This window comes from Arvicanthis niloticus, unplaced genomic scaffold (assembly GCF_011762505.2).
Source record: "Arvicanthis niloticus isolate mArvNil1 unplaced genomic scaffold, mArvNil1.pat.X pat_scaffold_413_arrow_ctg1, whole genome shotgun sequence".
NCBI lineage: Eukaryota > Metazoa > Chordata > Mammalia > Rodentia > Muridae > Arvicanthis > Arvicanthis niloticus.
This window is the reverse complement of record NW_023046054.1, coordinates 14,683-27,514: the sequence shown is the minus strand read 5'-3', so window position 1 is coordinate 27,514 and position 12,832 is coordinate 14,683. Positions and strand designations below refer to the sequence as shown.

Below are 12,832 nucleotides of genomic sequence, written 5' to 3'. Positions count from 1 at the left end.
AGTTGCATAATTTACATTTGTTTCAACCATTCTCAACAATAAGCCAGCATAATCAAAGGACAGATTAGGTAAGGAGGATGCAGGGCTTTATTAGGAACTGGTGTTAAGAAACCAGGCAGTAGTGTCACACACTGTTAATCCCAGCACTCTAGAGGCAGAGGCAGGTGGTGGATCTCTGAGTTTGAGGCCAGCTTGGTCTACAGTGAATTCCAGGACAGCCAGAGTTGCACATTGAGACCCTATCTAAACAACCCCCCCCATTGCAAAAAAAACAAACTAACAACAACAACAACAACAAAAAAAAAACAACAAAAAGGAGTGGCTGGTAGGTAGAGGTCAAATAGGTCTATTGATAATCTAAGGAGCTACTGCAAACAGTAGCTTAATGTGGCAACCAAATATGCCTGCCTTCTAATTCTGTTACTTCAACACTATATTAGGGTTCTCTAGAGTCACAGAACTTATGGATAGTCTCTGTATATAGTAAGGGAATTTGTTATGATGACTTACAATCCGTAGTTCAACTCCCCAACAATGGTCAGCTGTGAATGGGAAGTCCAAGGATCTAGTAGTTGCTCAGTCCCACAAGGCTAATAGAGTGTAACAGATATACTGGCAAGTAAATGCAAGGAGAAGAAGAGCAAATCTTCTTTCTTCCAATGTCCTTATGTAGGTCTCCAGAAGAAAGTGTGGCCCAGATTGGCGGTGTGTACCACCAAGCCGGGATCTGTGATTTGTTTTGTCCCAGGCTGACCTTGAACTCAGAGGTCTCCTTGCCTTAGTCTCCTGGGATTCATAGCCACTATGCCTCAAGATCTCCATGTCAAGATCTAGGTCAGAAACTTGTGTCTCCCAGCCTCAAGATCTGCATCACAGGTGAGCAGTCCAGTTCTGGATTGTAATACATTCCAGATATAGTCAAGTTGAGAACCAGTACAGTAGCCATTACAAATACTGGTGTATTTGTAATGAACCTCACTTGAAACAACAGCAAGAATAAACATGTGCATCATTACCAAAACACTCAAGACTACTGGGGCATCACCTTACATCCACGTATTTAGAAAACAACTCAATGTCTAGATTCTAGTGGTTCTTAGGCAAAAGTTTGTCCTGGTTTTCAGTTCTTAATGTTGCTAAGACTCCAACAGATTTGATGATAATTATGAAACGGTAAAGGGCCTGAGAAGATTTCAGTTCAGTTTCCCTGGGACTTGGAGTTCTATGGTAGTTAGTCTCCATCTTGCAAATCTAAACTCAGTTGGGGAAAATCACTTATTAAGAGGTGAATAGTGGGGGCTGGAGAGATGGCTCTGGAGAGAGCGGTTAAGAGCACTGACATCTCTGACAGAGGTTCTGAGTTCACTTTCCAGCAACCACATGGTGGCTCACAACCATCTGTAATGGGATCTGATGCCCTCTTCAAGTGTGTCTCTGAAGACAGCTGCAGTGTACTCATATAAATAAAAAGTAAATAAATCTTTAAAAAAAAATGAATAGTGGGTTGGCAAGACGGTTCAGTAGATCAAAACATTTGCCACCAAGCTTGATAACCTGAGTATAATCTGCAGGATCCACATGGGATGAGATTCATCCCTCAGCCACAGGTTGTCTCTGACCTGCACATGAATGTGTGATGCTCATGTGCACACACACAATAATCAATGTAATAAAAAAATCAGTAGCTGGAGAGATGGCTCAGTGGTTAAGAGCATTTCCCACTCTTACAGAGGACCGGGGCTCAGTTCCCATTGCCCACAGTTTATATAAAACCTACTGACTGCTCATATGTAAATGTGTAGGGATGAACACTTGGGATGGAATGAGCTATCAGAGAACTTCCCCCTAGAGAAAACTGATTCTCTCTGCTGACATTGATTAGCTCTTAATCTTGCTGGTGGTGGGGAGCTTAAAAAATATCTTCCATCTCTATCAGCATGTCATGTGATGTCATTATGCAGGTCTTGTTTAGGGAAGCATATTTCATGGGACACAGTTTCCCTGACCTGCTTCATCCAGTCCAGCTTAAGATTGTTTTGAGTCTTAGATCCCTTAACTGGGAAGTATTTAGAAACACCATTATCACCAGGAATCACTCCAATATTATACTTAAATTTTCTTTCAGCAAAACTCCGAGTTCCAAGCTGGAGACCTGGCTCAGTGGTTAGGAACACGTACTACTCCTGCCGAGGATCCAAGTGATTCCCAGCCTCATGTCAGGTTCTCAAGCTCTGAGGAGACCCACACCTTGGGTTTTTGTAGGCACCTGCACGTATTCACACTTAGACACATATACATGATTTAAAAAATCATCAGGCTGGAGAGATGGCTCAGCGGTTTAGAGCACTGACTGCTCTTGCAGAGGTCCTGAGTTCAATTCCCAGCAACCACATGGTGGCTCATAACTATCTGTAATGGGATCTGATGCCCTCTTCTGGTGTGTCTGAAGACAGCTACAGTGTACTCAAATAAATACGTCTTTAAAAACAAATCTTTGGAGCTAGAGAGGTGGCTTAGCAGTTATGAGCACCTCCTATTCTTACAAAGGTTTGATTCCTAGCATCCATATGGTGGCTCACACCATTCGTAACTCCACTCCTGAGAACTTGACACCTTCTGGCTTCTGCAGTATCACAAATGCTTATGGTACACAGATACATAGTACACAGTACCCTTTCTAGTGTAGTTGTTATGAGACATGCTGAGAGCTATACTGCTCACAGGACACATATCAAACTCAGTTATGACCAAAGCCCACAGCTTGTAGACATTGCTGCTACTGAGATATTTATTCCCACATTGTACATTTCATTGGATATTTGGTCACAATTTACATGAAAATATAGAGGAATGAGAGCATTGAGTATCTGATATATTGAAAAGGTTCTTGCCAGGCGGTGGTGGTGCACACCTTTAATCCCAGCACTCAGGAGTCAGGGGCAGTTGGATTTCTCAGTTCAAGTCCAACCTGGTCTACACAGTGAGTTCTAGAATGGCCAGGGCCACACAGAAGCCCTGTCGCAAACAAACAAACAAACAAACAAACAAACCCTACCCACTCCCCCAAAAGGAAAAGGTTCTTATTAACTGAGAAAATGTTTACCAGCCAAGTTTATGCTGAGAATCATTTATTGAAGAAATGAATGAATGAATTTGATGCAAGTATCTTCTACTACCAAGTTGTTCTTCTCAAGGAGCTGCTCTCTTTGAACACTCCCTACAGCTTCGTACACAATAGTGTACCCTACCACTGAACTCCAGACCCTGGCTCCCAAATTGGGAATCTTTGAAGAGTCAGTCATACTCCACACGGCTCTCTGAGAACTCAGTAACTTTTATTAGTGTTCAAACTCATCTGAGGAGTGTTCCTGTAAGAGAAATGTTTGCTTAGAGGAACTGAAGTCAGATTAAGAGAAAAGCCAATGCATTGGTAACCACACATGCCCACAATCCAGCAGGAGGGTGCTGAACACTGAACTGGGGCTGACTAGAGACATTCTGATCTCATTGCAGGATAAAAACAAAGCAGAGTAGATGTAGGCAGAGAGGAAAAGCAAAGGACGTGGCTGCCTATGTGATTCTGAGGACTCCACTCCAGCAGAACAGATGGGGAGTAGAAGCATTATATTAGAGGTGTGTGGTACCCTGGGATAGAACAGGGGCTGCATGAGGAACAGAATGGGAAACTGATGTCCATATTCAAAGTTTAGCCCTATTGATTTTCAGCTCAGCGTATGAGGTAAGTCTTTCCAGACCTCTGCTTATTTGAATATGAGATGTAGCTAAGAGCTATGACTTTAAAGATTCTGTGAGGGATGTGGGAGAGGAGATAACAGTAAAGGGGGTGATAGTAGGCAGGAAACAGGGTTGGGGATAAGTGACAAGGACCAGCCCTCCTCCTGTTATATGATACAGATAGAGAACTTGTGCAAGGCTGTGGGGAGGAATGACAACCCATTTATTCAGTCTCTTGCTTCACACCATGAAACACTGCCATAGGCATGTATGTCACTTTGCAAAGCTGAGAACATTTCTTTGTACCTTTCAAGGTTTGGAAATACTGGTCCATAAGATACATATGTACTCAATTTGTTACACTGTCTAAAACCTGGTTGTTCTCCACAATGACTTTAAGTCCTCCCTGCTCCCAGCCATTGTGAGACTACTGCCCTCTTGTCTCCACCAGCACTGATAATGTCCCAGCCTTTCCCAGTATAGCTGGTAAATTGGAATGCCATTATTGTTTCAGTTTGAATTTGTCCAGTTATTCAAGAGCATTTGACCAGGCTTTGCATGTTAATTAGCTCATGATCAAACCCAAGAGCACATCCTGTCCCTAATTTTTGTTTTAGAAACAAGGTTTTACAGTGGAGGCAAGGCTAGCCTCAAAATTACAATCCTTCTGCTGTAGCTCTCAGGTGCTAGCATGTCAGATGTGACTATTTCTTCTGTAAAACTAGTCTTTGCCTATTTTTCTGTGAGTTTTTCTGAATATTAAGGTACAAGTGCATGGCTTTAGTCCCAGCACTCTGGAGGCAGAGGTCGGTGGTTCTCTGTGAGTTCAAGGTAAACCTGGTCTACATAGAGAGTTCCAGGACAGCCAGGGCTACTTAATGAGACTATCTCAAAAAACAAACAAACAAACAAACAAACACCCCAAGGGGCTTGGGATGCTTAAAGGAAGAAAGAAGAGATACATATCCTTGTTTTCTGCCTGAGATTTGGGACGTTGGGGTGGGAACATTTCCTTCCAGGTTCTGCCAGCTGTCTACTAACTTACCCGCGGTGTTCTTTATGTACCGGAGATCTGGCATCAGCTGGAGTAATCATAGGAATATAATATTTTCTAATACAGTTTTAGAGAAAACTAACATAATCTTAATGTTTAACTCAAAATTTAGGAGAATGGATTGTTACCCTGTTGAGTTATAAATTTTTATTTCCTGTTTTACTCTTAAAAATGAAAAAGGAAAAGAGACTTTACTTACACATGGTCCATCATGCACTTTAATTACAGTTCTGTCTTCATATCTGGAAAAAATTATATTATGAAATCATTGTTTGTTTTTTATATGTATGTATGTATGTATGTATGTATTTATTTATCTATTTATTTATTGAGGCAATGTTACTGTGTATAACAGTCTGGCTGTCCTGAAAGTCAGTCTGTAGACCAGGCTGTCCTGGAACTCAGAGATAGCCTGCCTCTGCCTCCTGAGTGCTGGGACCAAAGGTATGCACTACTACTAGCTGGCTTGAAATGATTATTTTTGTTTTGTGGTATGCCATAAACCATGACACACCAGTTCTTTCTTGGTGGGACCAGGACAAACAAACTTAAGAAAGAAATATTTTGTTAATAACTCTGAATACACACACACACACACACACACACACACACACACACACACACACACATCTGATGCATTTATTTTATGTGTATGTGTGGTTTGCCTGCATGTATGTCTGTGTACCCATGGAGGTTAGAAGAGGGTGAGTTTGGACAGCTTACAATAGCCTGTGATTCTAGCTCCAGGGGATCCAGTGACCTCTTCTGGCTTCCATAGGCTCCTGTATTTACTAATAATGCTATGCTATTTACATGTGCTATGTGTCTACACATACACACACACATAAAAAAATAAAACAGTTCTTTTTGCTGTTGTTGTTTTTTTTTCAAGACAGGGTTTCTCTGTTTAGCCCTGGCTGTCCTGCTCCTGCCTCCCAAGTGCTGGGATTAAAGGTATGTGCCACCACGGCATATATATGTTCAATGAGACCCTGTTTCAACTAAAAAGACAAACTGGAATCCATGTGAAGAAACAGCCAGTACTGGGCAGCTCTTATGAAGCTAGAAAACACAATGAAATATATATTGTATTTGTATATGTTTTTCTCCAGATTTAAAAGACAGTAATAATATTTATGCCTTTGTTAACTGGTATACAATGGATAAAGGCATAGATGGTATGGCAGTGACAGCTCAAAAAAAGGATGGAATATCTAATAGTTTCATTTGTAATTGTTGTGAATCCAGATTAGATTGCTTTAATGTAGGGGTTGGTCTTGTGTGCTGTGTATTCAGATGCTGACTTCTGTACCCCAAGGTCAAGTTGCAGTCTGGACATGGGCATTTTATTGACCAGTGTGCTGTAAAGAATGTTCCCCAATAATCCCTGATTCAATAATAAAAAGCTAGAACCTGTGATTGGGCAGGGAAGAGAGGAAGGGGGAACTTCAGGTCAAGTGAGGGCATCTCAGACAGGGAGAAGGATAGACCATGAGGATGGACCATGAGCATATGACCAAAAGAAGCTTGCTCTGAGGACACACATGGAACAGAGCAAGACTCAGTTGGCAAGTGTGATGGTTTGTATGTGCTTGGCCCAGGAAGTGGCACTATTTGGATGTGTGACTTTGTTGGAGCAGGTGTGTCACTGTGGGCATGGGCTTTAATACCCTCAACCAAGCTGCCTGGAAGCCAGCCTTTAGATGAAGATGTAGAACTCTCAGCTCTCCCTGCACCATGCCTGCCTGGATGCTGCCATGTTCCTGACTTGATGACAATGGACTGAACCTCTGAACTTGTAAGCCAGCCCCAATTAAATGTTGTCCTCAGAAGAGTTGCCTTGCTCATGGTGTCTATTCACAGCAGGAAAACCCTAAGACAGCCAATAATCGTGCATTTATCTGGTTGTTAATAGTTGGGTTAGAATAGCTCAGAACCTGCCTGACATCGAGCCAGCAGCTTGTTAATAAATCATGTCTTTTACTTGGGAGCTAAAAGGGAATGACAGAGTTGGGCAGACTCCCCCCATCCCCAGTAAAATTACTGCTGCACTGTAAAGTTTGTTTGTGACCCAAGGGCAACTTCTAAGAGAATATTTAATTTCCTTAATTAATTTATTTTTATTTTTCTAGAAAGGGTGGTTTTTTTTTCTTTTTTTTTTTCTTTCTTTCTTTTTTTTTTTTTTTTTTTTTTTTTTTTTTTTTTTTTTTTTTTTTTTTTTTTGTAGCCCCGGTTGTCCTAGAATTCAGTATGTAGACCAGGCTGGCCTGAAATTCAGAGCTCTGCCTACCTCTGCCTCCCAAATGTTGGGATTAAAAGTGTGCACCACCACCACCAGGTAAATATATTTTATTATAATTATTTTTGGTTTTGTTGGCTTGTTTTAGATGGATGTACTGTGCAGCTTTGGCAGGCCTAGACCTTGCTGTGTATACCAGACTGGCCTCCAGTTCACAGCCATCTGCCTGTGTCTGTCTCCTGAGTGCCAGGACCACACATGTATACCATAATTATTTTTGAGTTGTTGGAGATATTGAACACAGGGCCTCACATATAACAAGAAAGAATTCTATCACTGAGCTATCTCTATAGCTCAAGAAAACAGCTTTATGTTTATATATGTATATGTATATGTATATGTATATGTATATGTATATGTGTGTGTGTGTGTGTGTGTGTGTGTGTGTGTGATGTATGAGTGTGCTGTCTACTCATCTGTGTGTAGGTACCTGCTTCACTGTGTACGTGTGGATAACCTGCTCTATCTTCATTTACTTTATTTTCTTGAAATAGGGTCTTTCACTGATCCCAGAGCTAACCCTGACAAGCCATAGTGGTCCTCCTGCCTCTGCTCTTCAGAACTGGGGTTACACGCAAGCAGTCATGGCTGCCTTCCTCAGGTGGAATAGGGGATTTGAACTCTGTTCTTTATACTGGTGTCACAAACATGGTCCCCCTGAATCATTTCCCCAATCTCTAATTTTTTAAATATAGTAAAAGTGAGCTTGTATATAACAGCGCCTCTTTGTCTATTGTGCTATGGGTATTTGTTGCAGTTATCTATGCCAGTCATTGAGGCTGATAGAAAAATTTCACCTCACAGCTGAACATGGTAGTATACTCCTTTAAACCGAGCACTCAGGAGGCAGACGCAGGTGGATCTCTATGAGTTCAAGGCCAGCCTAGTCTACAAAGTGAGTTCAAGACAGCCAAGGCTGGTCACATTGAGAAATCTTGTCTCAAAAAACAAAACAAAATCACCTCACAACTTTTATGGGCTCTAGTGTAAGTTTTAGTATTTGTACAACCAAGTACACAAAACAAAGTTCATTCTTTCGTGGCCAAACATCTCTCATATGGATCAAGAGGATTATTCTTTTTCTTAAAAAGGATGATGACAAGGAGGGAGGGATGTTTGACCTAGCCATGTGTGATGTGCAGACTTCTGTGCCTTGGATCAAAGACTTGGGCATTTTGTAGTTGTTTTCAAAAGCTAAATGTCACAGGCCCCAAACTAAACCACTGACAGGATGAGTGTTAAAAAAAAAAAAAAAAAAAAGTAAGCTATGTGGGGGAATAATCTGCATTTAAAGACCAATAAACCATTAGTTGGGCAAACTTATCACCCAGCTCACTTCTGCTCCTCATCCTCTCCTCCTAGCTACACCTCCTTTTCTGCCCATCCCCCTCCTCCTCGTTAAGACATGTTTTAATTACATATTTTATGTGTGTGCATGAGCATGTGTTTGTGTACGTGTGTGGCATGGTGTATGTGTGGAGGTGAGGACAATTTCTAGAATTTAGGGTTGTCCTTCTACCATGTGAGTCCCTAGGATCAAACACCAAGTCATCAGGCTTGGTATCAAGTGCCTTTACCTGCCGAGCCATCTCACCAGCCCATCTCTGCTTCATTAGGCTGTTCTGTAGCCAGGTGAACCCACTGGGCTATGGTCACATGACCTGAATCCTGTGCCCACTTGCTACTGAGTTCCCTCCATTTGGTCATTGTCCATGCCAGGCACTGCACTCTGACCTCTGTGGCTTTCTGTTTCTGCATTATTGGACCAGGATCCCATTCAACTTTGGGGAGTAAGAGGAGAGAGGGAAGAAATGGAAAAGCAAGTAATGGAGGGGTGTGTGAAGGGAAGAATGGGAGTGGTTGAGGCCAGGGATAATAAAATGAAGACTCACAGAATTCTGGAGCAGAACTGGCACTCACCCTGGTAGGTTTCTTGGTGACTGCCACATATAGGCTCACTGACCTTGAAGTAGGGGAGTATGCAGCTCATCTGTGTATTCTTGATTCACAAGGCCTGAAGTGAGACACAGAACACTGCTTCCTTCATCTCCCTCCAGGCCCCTTGACCATTGTTAGTGGTAGCAGGAATGGTGGAAAGAGTAACGAACACTAGACCAGGAGTTCAGAAGACAGGCTTCAGATCCTCCACATCTATCCTGGTCCTCACCATTGTTCCCTATATAACTATAGTAAATGCTCTGTGCTTTCCTAGCCTCCCTCCTCTTCCTTATTAGAAAGAAAGTCTCTGTTCTACAAATCACAGAGTGTCATTGTGATAGTACAGAAAGTAAAAGCTGGGAAACGTCTTCCCAAACAGGCATTTCTGGAGCTGGAGAGATGGCTCAGCACCTGTTGCTCTTTCAGAGGAGTGGAGTTGGGTTCCCAGCTCCTGTACCAGATGGCTCACAACTGCCTGTAACTCCAGCTCCAGGGGATCTTCTGTCTTCCACTGGGACCTGTGTACATGTGGTGTGAGCTCATACAGACCCACATACATTAAAATAATTATTCATAAGAAAGGAAAGGAATTTCTAAAAAAAAAAAATGGAGGGAGTTTCTTCTTTTATTTTTCTTTTTGTTGTTTCCTTTTCTACTTTTCTTCCCTCTGTGTAGCCCTGGCTGTCCTGGACCTCTGTAGACCAAGCTGGCCTCTCTGCCTCTCTACTTTGATATTTCTACTTTTTTGTTACTTGATTGATTGATTGATTGATTGGAGACAGAATCTCTTTATGTAGCTCTACCTATCCTGTAACTTACTATGTAGACTAGGCTGGTCTTAGACTCACATAGAACTTTCTACCTGCGTCTCCCCAGTACTAGAATTAACATGAGACATCGTATCTGGCAAAAATTGGGATTTATTATAAGCATTGGTGAGTGACTTACAATCCATACTGTCTTAAATAGCAATACACTCAAACTTACCACATCACAATTAAGAGGAAGTGCCGTTGGAACAAGACTGGTATCAGCACATTCCAAAAATATTCCTTTACTTGCAGTTTCCCACCCGTAGTTAATCCAGCAGCATTTTAAAAAAGAATTCAAAGATGTCAAACAACCCCTTACTGGGTAAATATATAAGAACATCCAGAAGTCAAAACTCTAAACTGTGGATTTATAAAAAGCAGTTACAACATTTAAAAAGATGAGGCTTCGCTCTCATCAATGTCCTTATCTGGATCCTGTTCCGCAGCTTCTCTTTCCTGTTGCTGTTTCTTCCAAAGCTTGGCCATCGCCAGAAGCTTGAGGTTAGGCTGGTTGGCAGCATCCTCTGGAAAGATGTAGTCATAGACTTCTACCCATCCGGCATCAGACCCATCGTCGGCCTGGACCTTTCTTCTCTTCTTGACCTTTTCTGGCATGAGTTTGTCTACTCGCTCCTTGTCTGATGCTGTTCCAAATTCATCTTCAAACTTTCGCCAGGATTCCAGCAACATAAGCCTCTCTTCTTTTTCCTCACAGTTTCTCATGGTCTTGTTAGCTTCTTCATAAATCTGTCTGCATTTAGCCACACTTCCTTCTTCTTTCCCAGAAGATAACTCAAACTGAGCAAAACTAATCCATACCTTGACGTGCTGTGTTCGCTGAAGCAACTGTCGGTAAAGGTTTCTTGTTCTCTCAGTTTCTTCCTGCTCAATCTCAAAATCAATATATGATTTCCAAAGTACCTCTGGCATATCCAAGCGTGGCTGGCTGATGGCTAATTCATATATTGCCCGAGCTCTCTCAATATCACCAAGGATTGTCTCTAATTCTGCAAACTTAATCCATGACGTACAATTTTCAGGTCCAAATTCCAAAAACTTTTCATAAAGCTTTCTGCATCTGTCAAATTCTCGAAGCTGTAGTTCCAGTTCTATGTAACCTTTGAATAACTTGTTCTTTGGACATTTGCCTATGGAAGTTCCCAGAGCTCTTCTGGCAAATGGCAGATTTTTCTGTCTTATTTCAAACTGTGCGTAATATAACCACATTTTGGCAAACGTGAACTTTTTGTGAGGAATGAGTTCCAAAGACGCTTGATATACCTGTCTTGTCCTCTCAGGATCCTTGGCCTCCAGCTCTTCATAGAGTGCATAGTTAATCCAGAGGTAGATGTAGCGCTTCCAGTGCCTCTTCTCCTGGATGGGTGGCACATTGGCAATGGCTCTCTCATAGACTTCCCGCACAGTGTCAGCTTCTGCATCACTTTCCACCAAGCGTAAATAATCAAACCATGCATCATAATTGTGTGGATCAGCCTTCACTTCTTCTTCATACTGGAATCTCCGCTTGCTCACGAGGATATCTTCTATACCCCTCCGGTCACCAAACTTCTTCTCAAAGAGGGTATAGTTTTTAAAGAGTTCTTGGGCTTCTTGTTTTGGAATCCTATCCAGGGCATATCTGTAGATAACTCGTACCCTTTCAAATTCTTTCTGGTTTTCCTCAAATTTAGCAAAGGCCACATACAGGTGTTCGTCCATATGCTCATCCCCAAAAAACTCAACCGCTCTCTCGTAGACTCTCCGAGCTTGAGCAAAATAAGCATGCTTCTCTTCAAACCGAGCATACTTGATCCAGTTCTTCACAGCAGGGTGCACGAGCACAAAGCGTTCATAAATGGTGCGGGCCTTCTCCACCTCTTTGTATCTCAGCTCAAAGTTGATATAGGAGTGCCAGGCCTGCTCCTCAGGCTGCCATTCCATCCAGCGTTCAAACACCTGCCGAGCACCAGGAGGATTGTTCAACATCTCCTCCATGTGTGTGTACTTGTACCAGAACTGGTCGACTCGTGGCAGAGTTGTTACGGCACGGTCCCAGATATTTCGGGCATGGTTGACCTGGCGGTTCTTCATTTCCATTTCTGCATATTTCAGCCAGAGTGGAATAGTCCGGTTGTTGACATCTAAAGCACGCTCGTATATGGATCGAGCACTTTGAATCTCCTTTAGACTTTCCTCCCATTGTGCATATTTTATCCAGTTGCTAATCGCAGTTCCATTTTTTCTTATGTTATCTTCAAAAGTCTCCCTTTTCCGTAGTTTGTAGTCCTCTAATTCTTCTTTGTCTGTGATCTTCTGCTGAGGTGGAGGCGGGAGGAGCTCGAGTTCTCTTTCTTTAGCTTCTCTTAGAAGCTGCTCAGCAGTTATCTGTACCTCTGCAGGCGCTTTGTTTTTCACCTTGGCCACTTTAGGAATCTGCTGTTTCCTGGCTGCTGTGGAGGCCGCCATGATTGCAGAGGTGGAAAACGAGCAACCCTGGCCCACACCCGGACTTCAGAAACCGACTTCAAGAAACAGCCCGCACCGCAGAACCAGCCCACAACAAACTAGATTCTGGAACCTGTTGGGGACCGCACTAGCCCCAGGTTGGGTCAGCCAAAATAATGTTGCAGCCCAGGCAAAATGTTGAGGCCCGGGCCGACCCACGTTTGGGCGGCCACTGTATCCCGGCCCAAGCTGCTGCTCCGGTCTGTGGGTCAAGGTTCCAGCAAGAGCGAGGGTGACAGCAGATTCTACCTAATGTCAGAGATTCGTCTCTGATGATCCCTCTATATTCTCTGATCTCTGGTTCTGTCTTCTATAGTCTCCCTAATGTCTTCTATCATCTCAATTCTGATCTGTTCTGTCTCTGCCTTTTATATGTCTCACTTCTAAGCCACGCCTCTAAGTTACACCTTTAATCATGCCCTTAGGGCTTGTCTCTAACTCTGATCTCTATAATCTCACACACCTTTAATCTCAAGGTATCTAAACCAA

The 12,832-nt window shown here is 42.6% G+C and overlaps 1 long non-coding RNA gene and 1 pseudogene across 1 annotated transcript; both read right to left on the bottom strand.

Annotated features, from left to right (window-relative positions):
• Positions 1 to 3,250: 3,250 nt before the first annotated feature.
• On the bottom strand, positions 3,251 to 9,069 carry LOC117702064 (uncharacterized). Its single transcript, XR_004605960.2, has 3 exons — positions 9,009 to 9,069; positions 4,989 to 5,031; positions 3,251 to 3,368 (listed from the first exon to the last, which is right to left on the bottom strand). It is a non-coding gene; the product is annotated as an uncharacterized LOC117702064 (long non-coding RNA).
• A 1,140-nt stretch (positions 9,070 to 10,209) lies between these two features.
• LOC117702069 (crooked neck-like protein 1 pseudogene) lies at positions 10,210 to 12,319 on the bottom strand (annotated as a pseudogene).
• Between the last annotated feature and the right edge of the window lie 513 nt (positions 12,320 to 12,832).